Source organism: Mastigoproctus giganteus, chromosome 11 (assembly GCF_048544385.1).
Source record: "Mastigoproctus giganteus isolate SK-2022 chromosome 11, ASM4854438v1, whole genome shotgun sequence".
Lineage (NCBI taxonomy): Eukaryota > Metazoa > Arthropoda > Arachnida > Uropygi > Thelyphonidae > Mastigoproctus > Mastigoproctus giganteus.
In genome coordinates, this window is record NC_143585.1 from 7665245 (window position 1) to 7678358 (window position 13114).

A 13114-nucleotide genomic window follows, 5' to 3' on the forward strand; every position below is an offset into this window, starting at 1 on the left:
CAGGTGGCCACAAAAATTTAGCCTTTTAAGTGTATGATCATGTCAGATCACGCATAAAGGAAGCAGCAAAAATGATAGTTGCCGAATTAAACAAGAACTTAGCTGTAAGTCCAGGTGGTCTTCGCCAGCAGCAATGGGACATCTCAATTAACAAACGCTTTAAAGTATTTATGTGTGAGATGTAAACTAACTGGATGAAGTCATGAAATGACCATTCCACACCAGCAGGACGAACGAAGCGACCAATAATTTTAAGTATGCCAATGCATTTTTCAAGAAATTTGGAAACAGCAATGCTCTTGATAGGAGGGAAGATGTTTCGCTCTTTGACGAATGAGAACCTTTAAACCATAATATACTGATGTGCAAAATTTAAGGACCAGTCAGGTTTTCACCTGTAGCTTCTCACAGGAGTGGCCTGGATATGGGAAAAGCATACCAAAGGAACCTTGTAAGGTACAGAAATGATGAAGGAAACAACGACACAACAACGGAAACAAAACGGTAAAGAGGGACTTAATTCAAAAATAGCAACACACCACTGGCCGCCATGATACAGATGCATCACTGCCAAAGATGGAACAAAGGGAAGAGGTGGTCCTCAGTAGGAGATATGGCCATCCCTAATATCGATGAAGGCTTTGCACCGCCTGTACATACTTAGAACAATGTTGATGATAAGTTCTTGCGGTAATATCGTCCATTCTTCTGTCAGCGCCACTTTCAGCTAGTGAACATTTTCTGGTGGGTGTGGACGTGCCGCTAGGCGTCTCCCCAGAGCGTCACATATGTGTTCGATGGGATTTAGATCGGTCGGTGTAAAGGGCAGGCCAGCAGCAAAGGCCAATCCATACGAACAATGTCCTCACTTTACAAAAGCAAATCAACATCTGCAGTGCGGTGGGGGTGTGACGTTATCATCCATAAACACGAACTCGAGGCCAATGGCATCTCGGAACAGACGCACATGGGGAAGGATTACCTCAGTACAGTAGCGTGCACCGGTTACAGTACCGCCTTCCAGTAGCTGGAGTTGTGTGCATTCATCCAAGATAACGCCTCCCCAGACGAGAACACCTCGACTGCCATATCGATCCCTTTCAGTGATGTTTGCGGGGTGATACCGTGTGCCAACCTCTCGCCAGATTAGCTGACGTCCAGAATCGCTGCTGAGACTGAATCTACTCTCATCAGTAAAGAGTACCTTAAGTAAAGATTTTGTGGTTGTAACCTTTAGAAATAGTGTTGGTTCTTAGGTTTTGCACACCAGTGTATTAATAATGACGAATGTGACAGTAGCCACGACGAAGAGTATTTGGCGTTCCACGACGGTTGTTGGTGTAGGGTTTTAGGCGCGAGGAATTTTTATGGGTGTTCTTCATAACGTGTCTGAGACCGACTAACTCAGCCACGCTGTCAACAATAGCCATAAAAATTCCTTGCGTCACTGACGGGATTCGAACTGAGGTCTCTTCCACCCGATGTGGGAAGGGCGGTGATTATATGAATTGTGCTACCCACGTGGGCTCTACAACAGCAAGTGTGTCTGATATGAATTTGCACCGTCTGACAAATAAAAACTGTACACTGACATTTTCTTTTGTAGGCACTTGAGAATCTCTGTTTTAAATATATACATTTTTATTTTTTTTTCCACCACAACTTGCCTTCTAAAACGTCAGTCGTCGTTTTTGTTTCTAAAACGTCAGTGCGTATGGTCCGGTGCGTCCTATCGTCCGGAAAATACGGTAAATACTACCGACAGTAGAACACACCGTATATTCTGGAGAAATTTACATTATGACATTCAATTACAATAAGTAAAAAGCAAGAAGCATATTTCGTACTCCCTTACATTTTATAGAAGCTCCCGAAACCAAAACCTACAGGCACAGCTGACAATATGAATTCGCTCTTATCGATGGTACACGCGTTATGGGAGCCACCCTTGTTGCCTGCTTGGTATTGTTCTGCAAACTGTTCTCTGTAAACAGTGCCTTAATATAAAAGGGAGTGATTTTTTTTTTAATATTAAGATATTGACAATCTCTAAAAGAAAATCCTGAGAACAAACCCCCGACGATAAAACCCTACAAACAAACAAATAAAAATATATAAGGCCGCCGTAGCTGAGTGGTCAAGCGCACACGTGCATAAGTACACGTGCCTTGAGTGATCGTGGTTAAAGCCTATGACTACTGATGATGGACTTATACAAAGGAATATAAGGAAATACTGTGATCTTTCTACAAGGAGGCTCGTATTTGTAATTTCTGAACTCGGCATTGAGAAAAAGGCGTGAAGAACAAGCAGATAGATGAAATGAGTGCAGAAATTATTTCATTGAGGCATACATGTTAGATAAATAGACTGAAATTTCTCTGGGCGTTCATAAAGCGAGAACAGCAAAGGAGGATTGTGGTTCCGCTTCCATAAAATCCCCAGATATCGAACCTGCGTGTAATCAACAGTCGGTTGCAAATCTCTCGCTGTGGTGAGGGTGGTGGTGGTGGTGGTGCGCACGGCAGCTAACTTTTGATTGACATGCGTATATGACACGTGATGAATGAACGAATATGATGAATTAACTCCGATGGTCAGCTGTGCACCGATGCGGTAATCCTATTCCTGGTTGTCGCTGCATTGGCGCCCAGCCAATAATCGGCCACTGATGGCCGATTATCGGCTGGCCGCCATGAAAAAGGATAGCGATAAATAACCGATACCGATTATATGGGTGAACGAAAAATTACAGCTGTCAAAGAATAGCAATAGAACACGGCTGTCACTACGATAATTATATTGTAGGGCAGGGATTCTGCAATTGAGTCGCAATCCCTTGGGTGGGCAAATTTAAGAGTGGAATTGCTATCACTGATTTATTTGACATATAGATGAAAATTTAATCAGTAAAAGTAAGTGGGTATGTTTATTTTCTTCCCATCTCCAACCCAAATGAAATCATGGCAGAGGTCGCGGTACCTCAAATTTTGAGAACCCCTACTAATTTTAGACACGATTTACAGCCTGTTCTGCATAAATTCGTAAATACGTTTGAGCAGGAAATTAAGTTGCCGATCGCAAAGTTCAAATTTTCTTATGATTTCCAACAACAGTTACAGACTTTCTCCTAGAGGTAACTTAATAAATAACCACACACGCGCGACGAGTGCAACTTAGAAAAATAAACGAAGTTGCTTTTATCGGGTCTGACTATCTTCCCTTTATTTGGACAAGTGAGGATTTAAGATAACAGACGCAGCGTTGCAACCACGGTCATTATATCTTACAGAAGCTCAAGCTGATTCAAGCATATCTAATCTTTATTGCTCCTCAGGGGCAATTCCAGGCAAGCGAATCACGAGGAGATATAATACTCCTAAGCCAGGGGTTCTGAAACTGGAATGGAACCCCCAAGGTAGGGGCGTTCGCAAATTGCTTCAGGTTTTATATGTGACTGTTTTTTGTTTATTTCCATACGCAACCATTTTAGTTTATAAAGTTGTAAGATTCTAGCAATGATTTATTTGATTAAAATTTAATTTTAATCAAATTAAATTTTAATTTAATTAATTTAAATTAAAATTTATTAAATTTTAATTTTATTTCTAGTGTGCCGCAGATCTTGTAAATATCATTCCTTTTCTACGTACAGTGAAGAGTCTGAGGTTGGTTCATGTACCATATTTTCACGAGGAATTAGACCTATCACTACAGATTCTTGGTTAGGTAAAGAACAAGTGGGAAGACTGGGTAATTTTAATTTGTTAAAAAGCGGTTCAGAAACTGGTCACTGAGTTCAAGACTGTTCTTACGCATCGTAGGTCTCTTTATGGAATTATATTTGCGTTTTACCGCGCTTTAATTCACTTTCCAAGCGATTAAGGCTCCAGTAAAGCTGCTGTAACGTTCTGCAGAAAAATATATGATTTTACCGTGGTGTAGTGTATGCTTTATTAGTAAGTAATCATGCAATAACAGTTCTTCTGGGTGGTTCAGCAGATTTAAGTAGAAATATGGCCTTCCTTTTCTGAAAGCGTGCGGTGGAAACGGCTTCGGCTGATTGCGAAATGCAGAGGCCAGAGCATCAAGAGCCAGAACGGGTCCTCGGAACAAACAGCCTCTCCGAATCCATATTTTCCTTCCAGTCCTTTCCTAATAAAAGCTCCGAGATTCCCTACAGTGTAGGGCCTACACGACGTTCGGGCCTGAGACAGCTGTCATTCACCCTCAACAAAGGCCCCTGACAAAGGCTTCGAAGATCAAGAAGTGGATATTATGAATCTGATGAATTATGCGAAAGTAATATATGATGATTTGAGTTCATACCGTATCTTTTATTCTACCGCGCATGCCAGGTCTCTCTCTCTCTCTCTCTCTCTCTCTCTCTCTCTCTCTCTCTTTTTTTTAATGAAATCCCCGAACATGAAAAGTATTAGAACCTAGAGTATTTAGTACTATGCATTGGTTGAAGGTTGAAAGAACAGAAGATACTTGTTGAAATTAGACTTGGACTTTTTGTAGATTGAAATTTTTGGGAAATAAGTATGAAGGAAAGTGATTCCAGAAAACAGAAAAAGTAGAAGTGAAGGAATAAATGAGGAAAATGATTCTGTGAGTTTGAAATCTTGCGATTGATTTATTTTTTGAAATCTTTGGGCAAAGATTGCAAAAAAATAGTCAGCAGGCCATGAGATAGAAACATGTTTAGAAAAACCTTTATGCCAAACATCATCAAAATCCTTGGAAATGTCAGGAGCAACTTCTTGAGTTTTATCAAACTTTTTCATCGAATTTGTCCAAAGATGGCTAACATAAGCCAATATATCACCAGTGCATCGTCACTGACAGATCCATAATCGACGATCAGTCTTGGATGGAAGATTTTAAGATAGTTTAAGAGCTGGCGGTTGATGGATTTCTCCATTACTTTGGAAAGAACAGACGTAAGTGCAGTTGGGTGATAATTGGAATGGAGTGCTTTGTCACCCTTTTTTAGGAACTAGCTGGTATGAGGAAATTTTGAAGCAGAAGAAAAAACATCAGTGGAATAAGAAAGTGTGAAAGGCGACACGGAATAGGGGTGAGCACAGGTTTTGAGAGAACAAGTGGTGAAATGTCATCAGGACCGAGCTCTTGTCTTCTTGTCTTCAAAATTCTCCTGACATCCTTTTGACGGAAGCCCACAGCAGACATTAAGTGGAGTGTACCGGGAACGATAGGAGGTTCCTAATTCGTCAATACAAAAGTTAGAATAAAAATAGGATGCAAGTAATTGGATTTGTCTTTAGCTGAGGCTGCAACAGAATCATCAACACTTATCAAATGACAGTGGTAGGAATACTGATGGAAAGAAGCTGCCGCCAATAACTTTGGCAAGATACCCGAATGCTCGATTGCTACTTGGACAAGAAGCAAGTTTTCTACTCTTTACCTGTTCAAAATTGAGCATGGACTGATTAATAATTGTCCTACAATTGTTGCGTGCTTTAGTGTAAACAGAAAATGAACCTGAGATCTGGATACATATTTTAACTGCATTAAAATAGACTTTTAAAATTAAATTTAGCCTTACGTTATCACTTTAATTTTTTTATAAAAGTGAAATAAAAAAAATGCAAATACTGCTAAACTCGATATTAATGTTCCAACAGTCTCTTTAAAATTTCGTTACTTGATCAACGCAATTAAACTTTTTTTGGCACTTGGAAGTCAGGGGTTATTTTCCGAGCTTACTCTTTGTCATCTGAGACATTTCCCTCAAATGACAAGGAGTAATGAAACATTACCTTTTTATCCATTTTGATTGGATGAAAAACATAGATGTTGAATAGCTTCAGCAATTAAACTTTTTATACTTGTAATGATACGAAAGAAATATGTGATTGCATAATGCAGTCTAACAGAACGTTGAAATTCGATTCGCCAAATCAAGACCAGGAATAAATATCTGAATATTTTTGGAACATATCCAATCAGATGTATCTTCACGGTTTCAGTTAAAGATTTGGCTGTACGGTTACAAGGCTGGAAAAATGTTTCTAATGTTTTCGAAGTCAGTGAAGGAAGAAAGATTTCAACCTCTTTTGTAGTTGTCCATTGTATTATTTTACGCTAGAGAGGTTCCATGGTAGATAAACAACTCCGTCATTTCAAATACGTGCCCAGGTCTACGAAAAAGCGGTCGTCAAATGGACACTGCACCAACTGACACATGATCAGCATCGTTTATAAAAGTGTGCCGCTTTTGTGGTTACTTTGCAACTTTAAACATGATGAGCGGTAGTGTGAGGCCCGCGTACCAACAGACAATTTGTACTGCAATTACATAAAGCAACGACCGTAATGAGATGCAAAGTATGTCCCTTCTCTTGGGAACTAATCACGCAGCTCTCTCAGCCATCCCAAGTTCACGAGATTATAATTAATGACCAAAACCACACACGCGCAAATCACCATTAATTATGGAATCCACGGAGCTCATTTTAGCATGTTAGTCGTCGATAAAAAGTTCAATATTCTCATTATTTAAGAATCCTCATTTTCGGTTGCGGGGGGGGGTTTACAGGAAAAAAACAAAGAAAAACACATGTGGTAAAGTTTCAATTGTGCATTGGCTTATCTGCCTACAAACTACTGCTGGTCCAAAAAATACAAAAAGAGTATCCAAAATAATTGAAATGTTACAAGAATTGTGTTATGCTTTACAGAGATGTGTTGAAAGAGTACTGGAGGTGTACGAGCTGTTGTTGTTGTTGTAGGGTTTTAGGAGTATCGGCGACTAAGCCCATATTGCTCCGTGTATACTATCTGTAAATTGTGTGTTCTGTGGTCGATTTTCTGTTTGCTAGACGAAAAAGCTGAGTTTCCAGAAGAAAAAACCACGCTATCCTCTTCTGAGACCGACTAACTCATCCACGTTGTGAAAAAGGTTCATAAAAATTCCTCACTACATCAACAAGACTCGAACTCAGGTCTTTTCCGCCTGGTATGCGGAGGACGGCGCTTCTACTAACTGTACTACCCACGAGGGCGGGTACGAGCTGGGACAGTGGAGCACTGCTTTAGGGAATACTATCACAGTGTATGACGAGGTTTGGAGAATAAATTCCACAGGCTGCCACGGCAGAACAGAACCATGTGGGTAGAAATGTTCAGGAGATCAAGTTCAGAACCATAACAAAGGGGAGTTCTGGAAGTCTATAGAAGGTGACAACAGCAAATGTCAATATGGACAGAGTGCTTGAAAAGTGCCCTCCCTCCCGGTAGCACATTGATAGGATCGACGTATTCTTCACACCAGGTGGAAAAGACCTGAGTTGGAGTCCCGTCGATGAACGTGCGGTATTTTTATGGGCCTTTTTCACAAGGTGGCTGTGTTAGTCAGTCTCAAGGCAAGGGAAACGTGGATTTTTTTCCCGGAAACTCAAGTTTTCCGTCCAGCAAACTGAAAACCAAACTCGGAATACACGTAATTTACAGACAGTATACACAGAGCAATATGGCTTTGGTCGCTGATGCTCCTAAAACCCTACTACTACTACAACAGCTTTAAAAGGTACTTCACTACCCAAAAAATCAGTGTCACTTATAAGTTATTTTTTCAGTAAATAGCATGGTATTTTCCTCGACACAAAATTTGTTTGTTGGAGTAGAGCGTATAATCATAGCAAAGAATATAAAATAGGTTAAATCCTCTTCTAAATATGATCAGTGTTAAGAAATTTTACATACCCTAATTGCACAGAATTTCCAATGCCTCTAAATGTGTGTAAAAGAGACAAACCTATTAGAATCTTAAGGCAAATAATACATTAAAATTCTGTGGTAGCATAAGATTATTTTAAAACTATCGTCCCGTATCCTTTATTCTTGCGTATCCTCTATAGGATCGATATTCGTATTAATGACAATTGAAATCACATTCGGTGGAACACTTTATCCACATGGCTTAGCCGATCAACAGATGGGCGAATTTACGCTGTTTGCTGGGCAGTGAGTTTGAGGTAACAATGAGTCTGTGGGTGTCTGTCTTATCTAGATCTTCCAGTTATGAGTTTAACTAGGGTGGTTTCCATAAGGTTGTTGCCAATGTTGAGAATAAGGAAGCCTTGTCATTGATATCCCGAGCTATTCTATTTAGCCATCTTAATATTGAGCATTCTACCACGATGAACGGCTTCAGATATGTTTGTGAGTTTGATGGTCCAAATCTGGAAGGCATAAATTGTAACCGGTGTAATGCAACTTTGGATATATCTCGTAAAGAGTTTCGGTATTACAAGATTCAACAAGCTCTTGTCGATAAATCGAAAGAGCAGCAAAATGGTATTCATGACCTTTTATAAGGTGACCGTAAATTACGTGCATTCTTTAGTCGAGTTGACTATTTTGCAAGGGGAAAAATGAGAGCTGTCCAGCTATTTTATATTATGTTTCTACGCGTGCATTAAAAAAATGCGAAAATTATACTCATCTCTGAGTTCAATTTCCATCTTACGGGTGTTTCGATCCCTCCTGTGACCACTAAGTCTCAAAAACATCTGTCGCAACAGTACCCTGAGCTTTAGACAAATAGCGAATTCACCTATTTGGTGATGGTATTTGTATAAAACGATGTTAGCAATTTAATCGGCTTCTTTCACTGGCTCTATATTTGTATAACGATAGCGCATTTTTATAGTGCTTGCACTCAAATTTGAAAATTAAAGGTAAACATCAAAATCAATCAGCTGCAACTTCCACAGCGTAACTAGATAACCGCTACCTTGGCAGAGTTCCATCTGCGGAAGTGAAGACAGCTGGAAACTCCTCATTCGATTTTCTCATACACGTCAGGCTAAAAACTCTTCGTGTACGTCTTTATACCAGTACACGGGGGAAAAAAACAAACAACTAAAAACTCGCTTAGATAAAATCCACGGGGAAGAATCCTAACAACCCCAGGTCTGTAATTTATACACGCGTACGATGGGTACAAAAAGGTGGAATGCAGTTCATACTGACTCTCAAAGTAGGGAGATTAATTTCATGCAATGTGGTTGTAATTTGTACAATAATTCCCTCTGCGCGTACGTAATTGTATTAAAATAGTTTTATTAGTACTTTTTTTATCCTCGTGTGTATGTAATAAATTCCTTTTTTATTAAGGGAGGGGCGTGTTCGGATCAGTAGAGTGCTACATTCATATAGCATCAATTAATTACACTTACCAAAGCTTGGTAGCAGTATCCTCAAATTGCTCCTTACACAAGTGCTTGGCCCCATGGCTAATTACATGGTAGCGCTATGTGCCATGAATAACAAAATAAAAATTAAAAAAAAAAAAAAGTCTCGAATTTCAGACACACCAACAAAAGGGCAATTTCAGTTTTAATTTCTAGTTATCCACGAAGTAGGCGTTCCAACAATAACGTGGCGAATGCGTATAATTATGAAATTTGGACAGCTAGTGGGGATTATAGTTTTTCATACCGGTTTTTAACTAATGAGGATTATGGCTTTTCATTCCTCAAAAAGAAGAACCTCGATTATAGAAATACAATCGATTTATAGGCGAAATATACTGACTTAAACTGCTTCGAGATTTATACTAAAAACGCCAAAAACTGAACCCAATAGGGTATGTTACTTCCATTTTGCAATCACTGAAATTGGGCATTTGTTCCAACACAGAAAACAATATTTTTTTTCCATTGCAATAGCTTGTCCTACGATGCAATACAGTCGTTGAGACTGAAGAGGCCTAGACAAGGTATAGGACCCTACTGCTATTCCTGTTTCTGAAAAAAGTGGTGCTTGTGGTATTTTCCATTTGAAACCGCGCAGAAGATATTTTATGAATTAAAGGAATCCTTGTGTCGCGTTTTTGCTCAGCCGAGTTCCTCGTTCCTCAGACATTATTTTCCTTCTATGATCTGTTTATGGCATAAATGTCCACAACTGACAATGAATTTTCGCAAGCTCATCATTTTTTGGTATGTAAAAATGGAACAACACTTCCATCTCTTCTTACCTATAAAGATTTGCGTCACCATTTCTGAACAACTCTCAAACATTTCGCCAAAGCTTACCATGCTGCCACTTGTAATATGATGCACATAAAACCAGCATTTTTTACAAGTAGTAATTCTTTCTGTTTATTCTCCAGTTGTTTCTTTTTACAAGGGCGAATGGTCAAACACGAGGGTTCTACTACTGTACCTTTGTGTTTGAGCAGACCGCAGTTCAAGCATGCACAGGTACTAAATATTGCGATGTTCTTGTATACTTTCTCTATCTGTCTGTCTGTCTATCTTTTGAACTCCTTTGACCTATGCTGCTGTCCCAGAGTATAAATATAAAACGCATTTTAATTTAGCGGTCACGTGACTGAACCACGGTCAACTCAAACTCGTATGTTAGGATATACCCGCTTGATCATTCGAGTACAGAGGCCTTCTGTAATTAAGAATCAAGAGAAAGTTGTCGTATGTAAAAATGGAATGCCAGTTAAATCCACATATGGGATTCAGTATTCGAGACTGTTCCTATTCTTGTTTCTCACAAAGTGATACTTGAAAATTCGCCCTCTTCGTACCATTACTACATGTAAATATTGGATGTTATTGGATAGTCTGAACAAATTCAAGAAGAACTAGACAAACTATTGGCGGGTATAGACAAGCGATGGATTTTTTTTTTTTTTTTGGTTGATGCTATATAAGCTTGCTTTCTTGCACCATTTACCACTACTAATACAAATACTACTTAGACATTTAAAACAAAATTCAAGAGGTTTGTCAGAGAGAAAAATTAGTTTTTACCCTTCATATATCAAATATTACTGAAAGTGTACTTCTAGTCAGCTACAGCAGTAAGATGTACGTTCGGCACTTCTTCAACGATGCCACTCCCTTGTCTCTGTCGGACGAGGAAAAGCACCTTGTTCGACCATCGAATCAATACTCCATGCTGCCATTACTCACTGACAATCTGACAGTCTGTCGTACTTTTACGCCTGTTTCTCGCTTTAGATCAGCAGGATTTGGCTTTCTTCACCATTCCTTCTTAGATATTGCATTGAAGAGCATTTTCCTTGTCTTCAGTTAACAGACGCTTCCGACGTTCGAAGAAGGAGCAGATAAAACAAGAATTTAAAACCAGCAGGTGGCAGAGACAGCTTCAACGTCTTCTGGAGCGTGGAAGATAAAATTTTACCCTTGCACTGTAGCCACCGGCAAATTGATATTAGTGTGCAGGCGAGTGATTATACACGATTGGCACAACGATTAATGTGGATTTGAAACGCATTTAAGGTTCTCGACTTCAGCGAGTATGGAATGCTATCAGTTCTGTCATTTTCATTGCCCGAACATGAAATTCTGTAAGTACGTTTGATGAAAAATGTTCTTGGAGCAGCATCGATCAATTTTCGCCAAAGACAGGTCGAAATATTTCACAGAATGTTGCAGTAGCTAAAAACGCCACACGATCCGTTTCACTGGATGAAACAAGTTACGTACGCAATGCGTTACATTTCAGGATGGCTACATTTTTATTTTTTAAATTAACTGACTTTTTTTTTCTTTTGCTGTGATTAATAAAAGATAAAAGTAAATAAGAGTAGCTAAAAGTTTTGTAATAACTTCGTACTCATCATCGGGTCAAATGCACGTATTTCAGTCTTTGTTATTTAATTAAACAGTATACTGTCAACACTTTTGTAATGCAGTTTGCTTATTTCTTTGTGGATTTAATAACAATTTAAATATAACACGTATTTATGTTTCTACTGTGATAAATCTAGAAAGGTGTCTCACACCCATCGCTTTATACACGTCTGAGCTATGGTCCTCAGCTCCATCAAATATTGTAAAGAAATTCTTGGCAATTGAATATTGGGTTCTGAGGCGGTTGAACCGGATCCATGGAAACCCGTTCACCATTTCGAGATCTATTCTACATGAAACATGAAATATGGAAAATTAAAATTCTGGAAAAGAACCTCATCAGTCTTCCCAAAATATTAACTAATAGGATTGATTCCCCCAAGTAATCATCTTAGTCTCAAGTACCCATCCAAGAGAGCGACGTAAACGTTATAAGTCGAGTCTTACCAACCTTGTCTACCTTAGAGATATGTTCCCAGCCATTTTGGAAAATTTCAACAATCTGCAAATTGACCCCAACAAACTATTGGATGATAAGAAATATAGGAAGAATATCCTGGAAAACGTGCATCGAAGCACCGACCTCCGCTGAATCCTGACCAACACGATCAAGTCACTCCATCTACCAGTTCATCATATGCTTTCTACAGATGCATAAAATTCTTTGTATTTGAAGACTCTGTATTTCAAGAATTTGTCTGTCTTTTTAATAGATTGTAAACTGAATTTATATTGTAAACTTAATTAATTCTCCTGTGTACACATGTTCAAAACTAAGTTTTCTCTCTTTTGTAAATATATATACCTATACTATAGGCAAGTGTATTGTCAGACATTATCTATTGTCCCGTTTATCTATGTATTTTTCACTTTTACTGTATGTACTTCGATGTACACTCTTCTAGTCAACCAGCTGTACAATAAAGCTTAATAAACTGAATAATAATAATAATAAAATATATAATAAGCAAATATTAATGTTTTGTGATTTATGTATTCAGTAAACTTATTAAAAATGGACAAAAATGACTTTTATGAGCGAACAGAGAACATTTTGTTCAAACGCATCCGCCATATTTCCTACTCATTCCTCCAATACCATAATACGCAATATCGCAATTATTCTTTCAAAAAGGAAATAATAATTGTTGTATTTATATTGGGGCGATTTTAATGAAATTTGGAGTGACTCGATAAATAATTCTAAAAGAGATAAATATAAAAGTTTATGAAAATTCATCCACTGGAAGTTGAGTTATTACATGCGGAGGGACAGACAGAAAAACGGACGAACATGGTGGACACAACAGGCGCTTTACGTGTATATGCTAACTCGTCTAAAAACGAATAAAAGTAACATATCTGAAGACACGTTATCGAAACAAGGCACCCTAAAGAGCACATATTGTGGCAGTGGAACAGGAAAATTACTGCTGATTATCTGATGGCTGATAATCAGGATA

At 38.6% G+C, this 13114-nt stretch overlaps 1 protein-coding gene and 1 pseudogene across 1 annotated transcript in view; one reads left to right on the forward strand and one right to left on the reverse strand.

Moving 5' to 3' along the window:
- LOC150077673 (uncharacterized) overlaps positions 1 to 13114 on the reverse strand; it is a 372161-nt gene that overhangs the window by 234926 nt on the left and 124121 nt on the right. The window lies entirely within an intron of this gene.
- Positions 1 to 13114, forward strand: part of LOC150077674 (coatomer subunit beta-like) — a 217166-nt pseudogene that overhangs the window by 123097 nt on the left and 80955 nt on the right.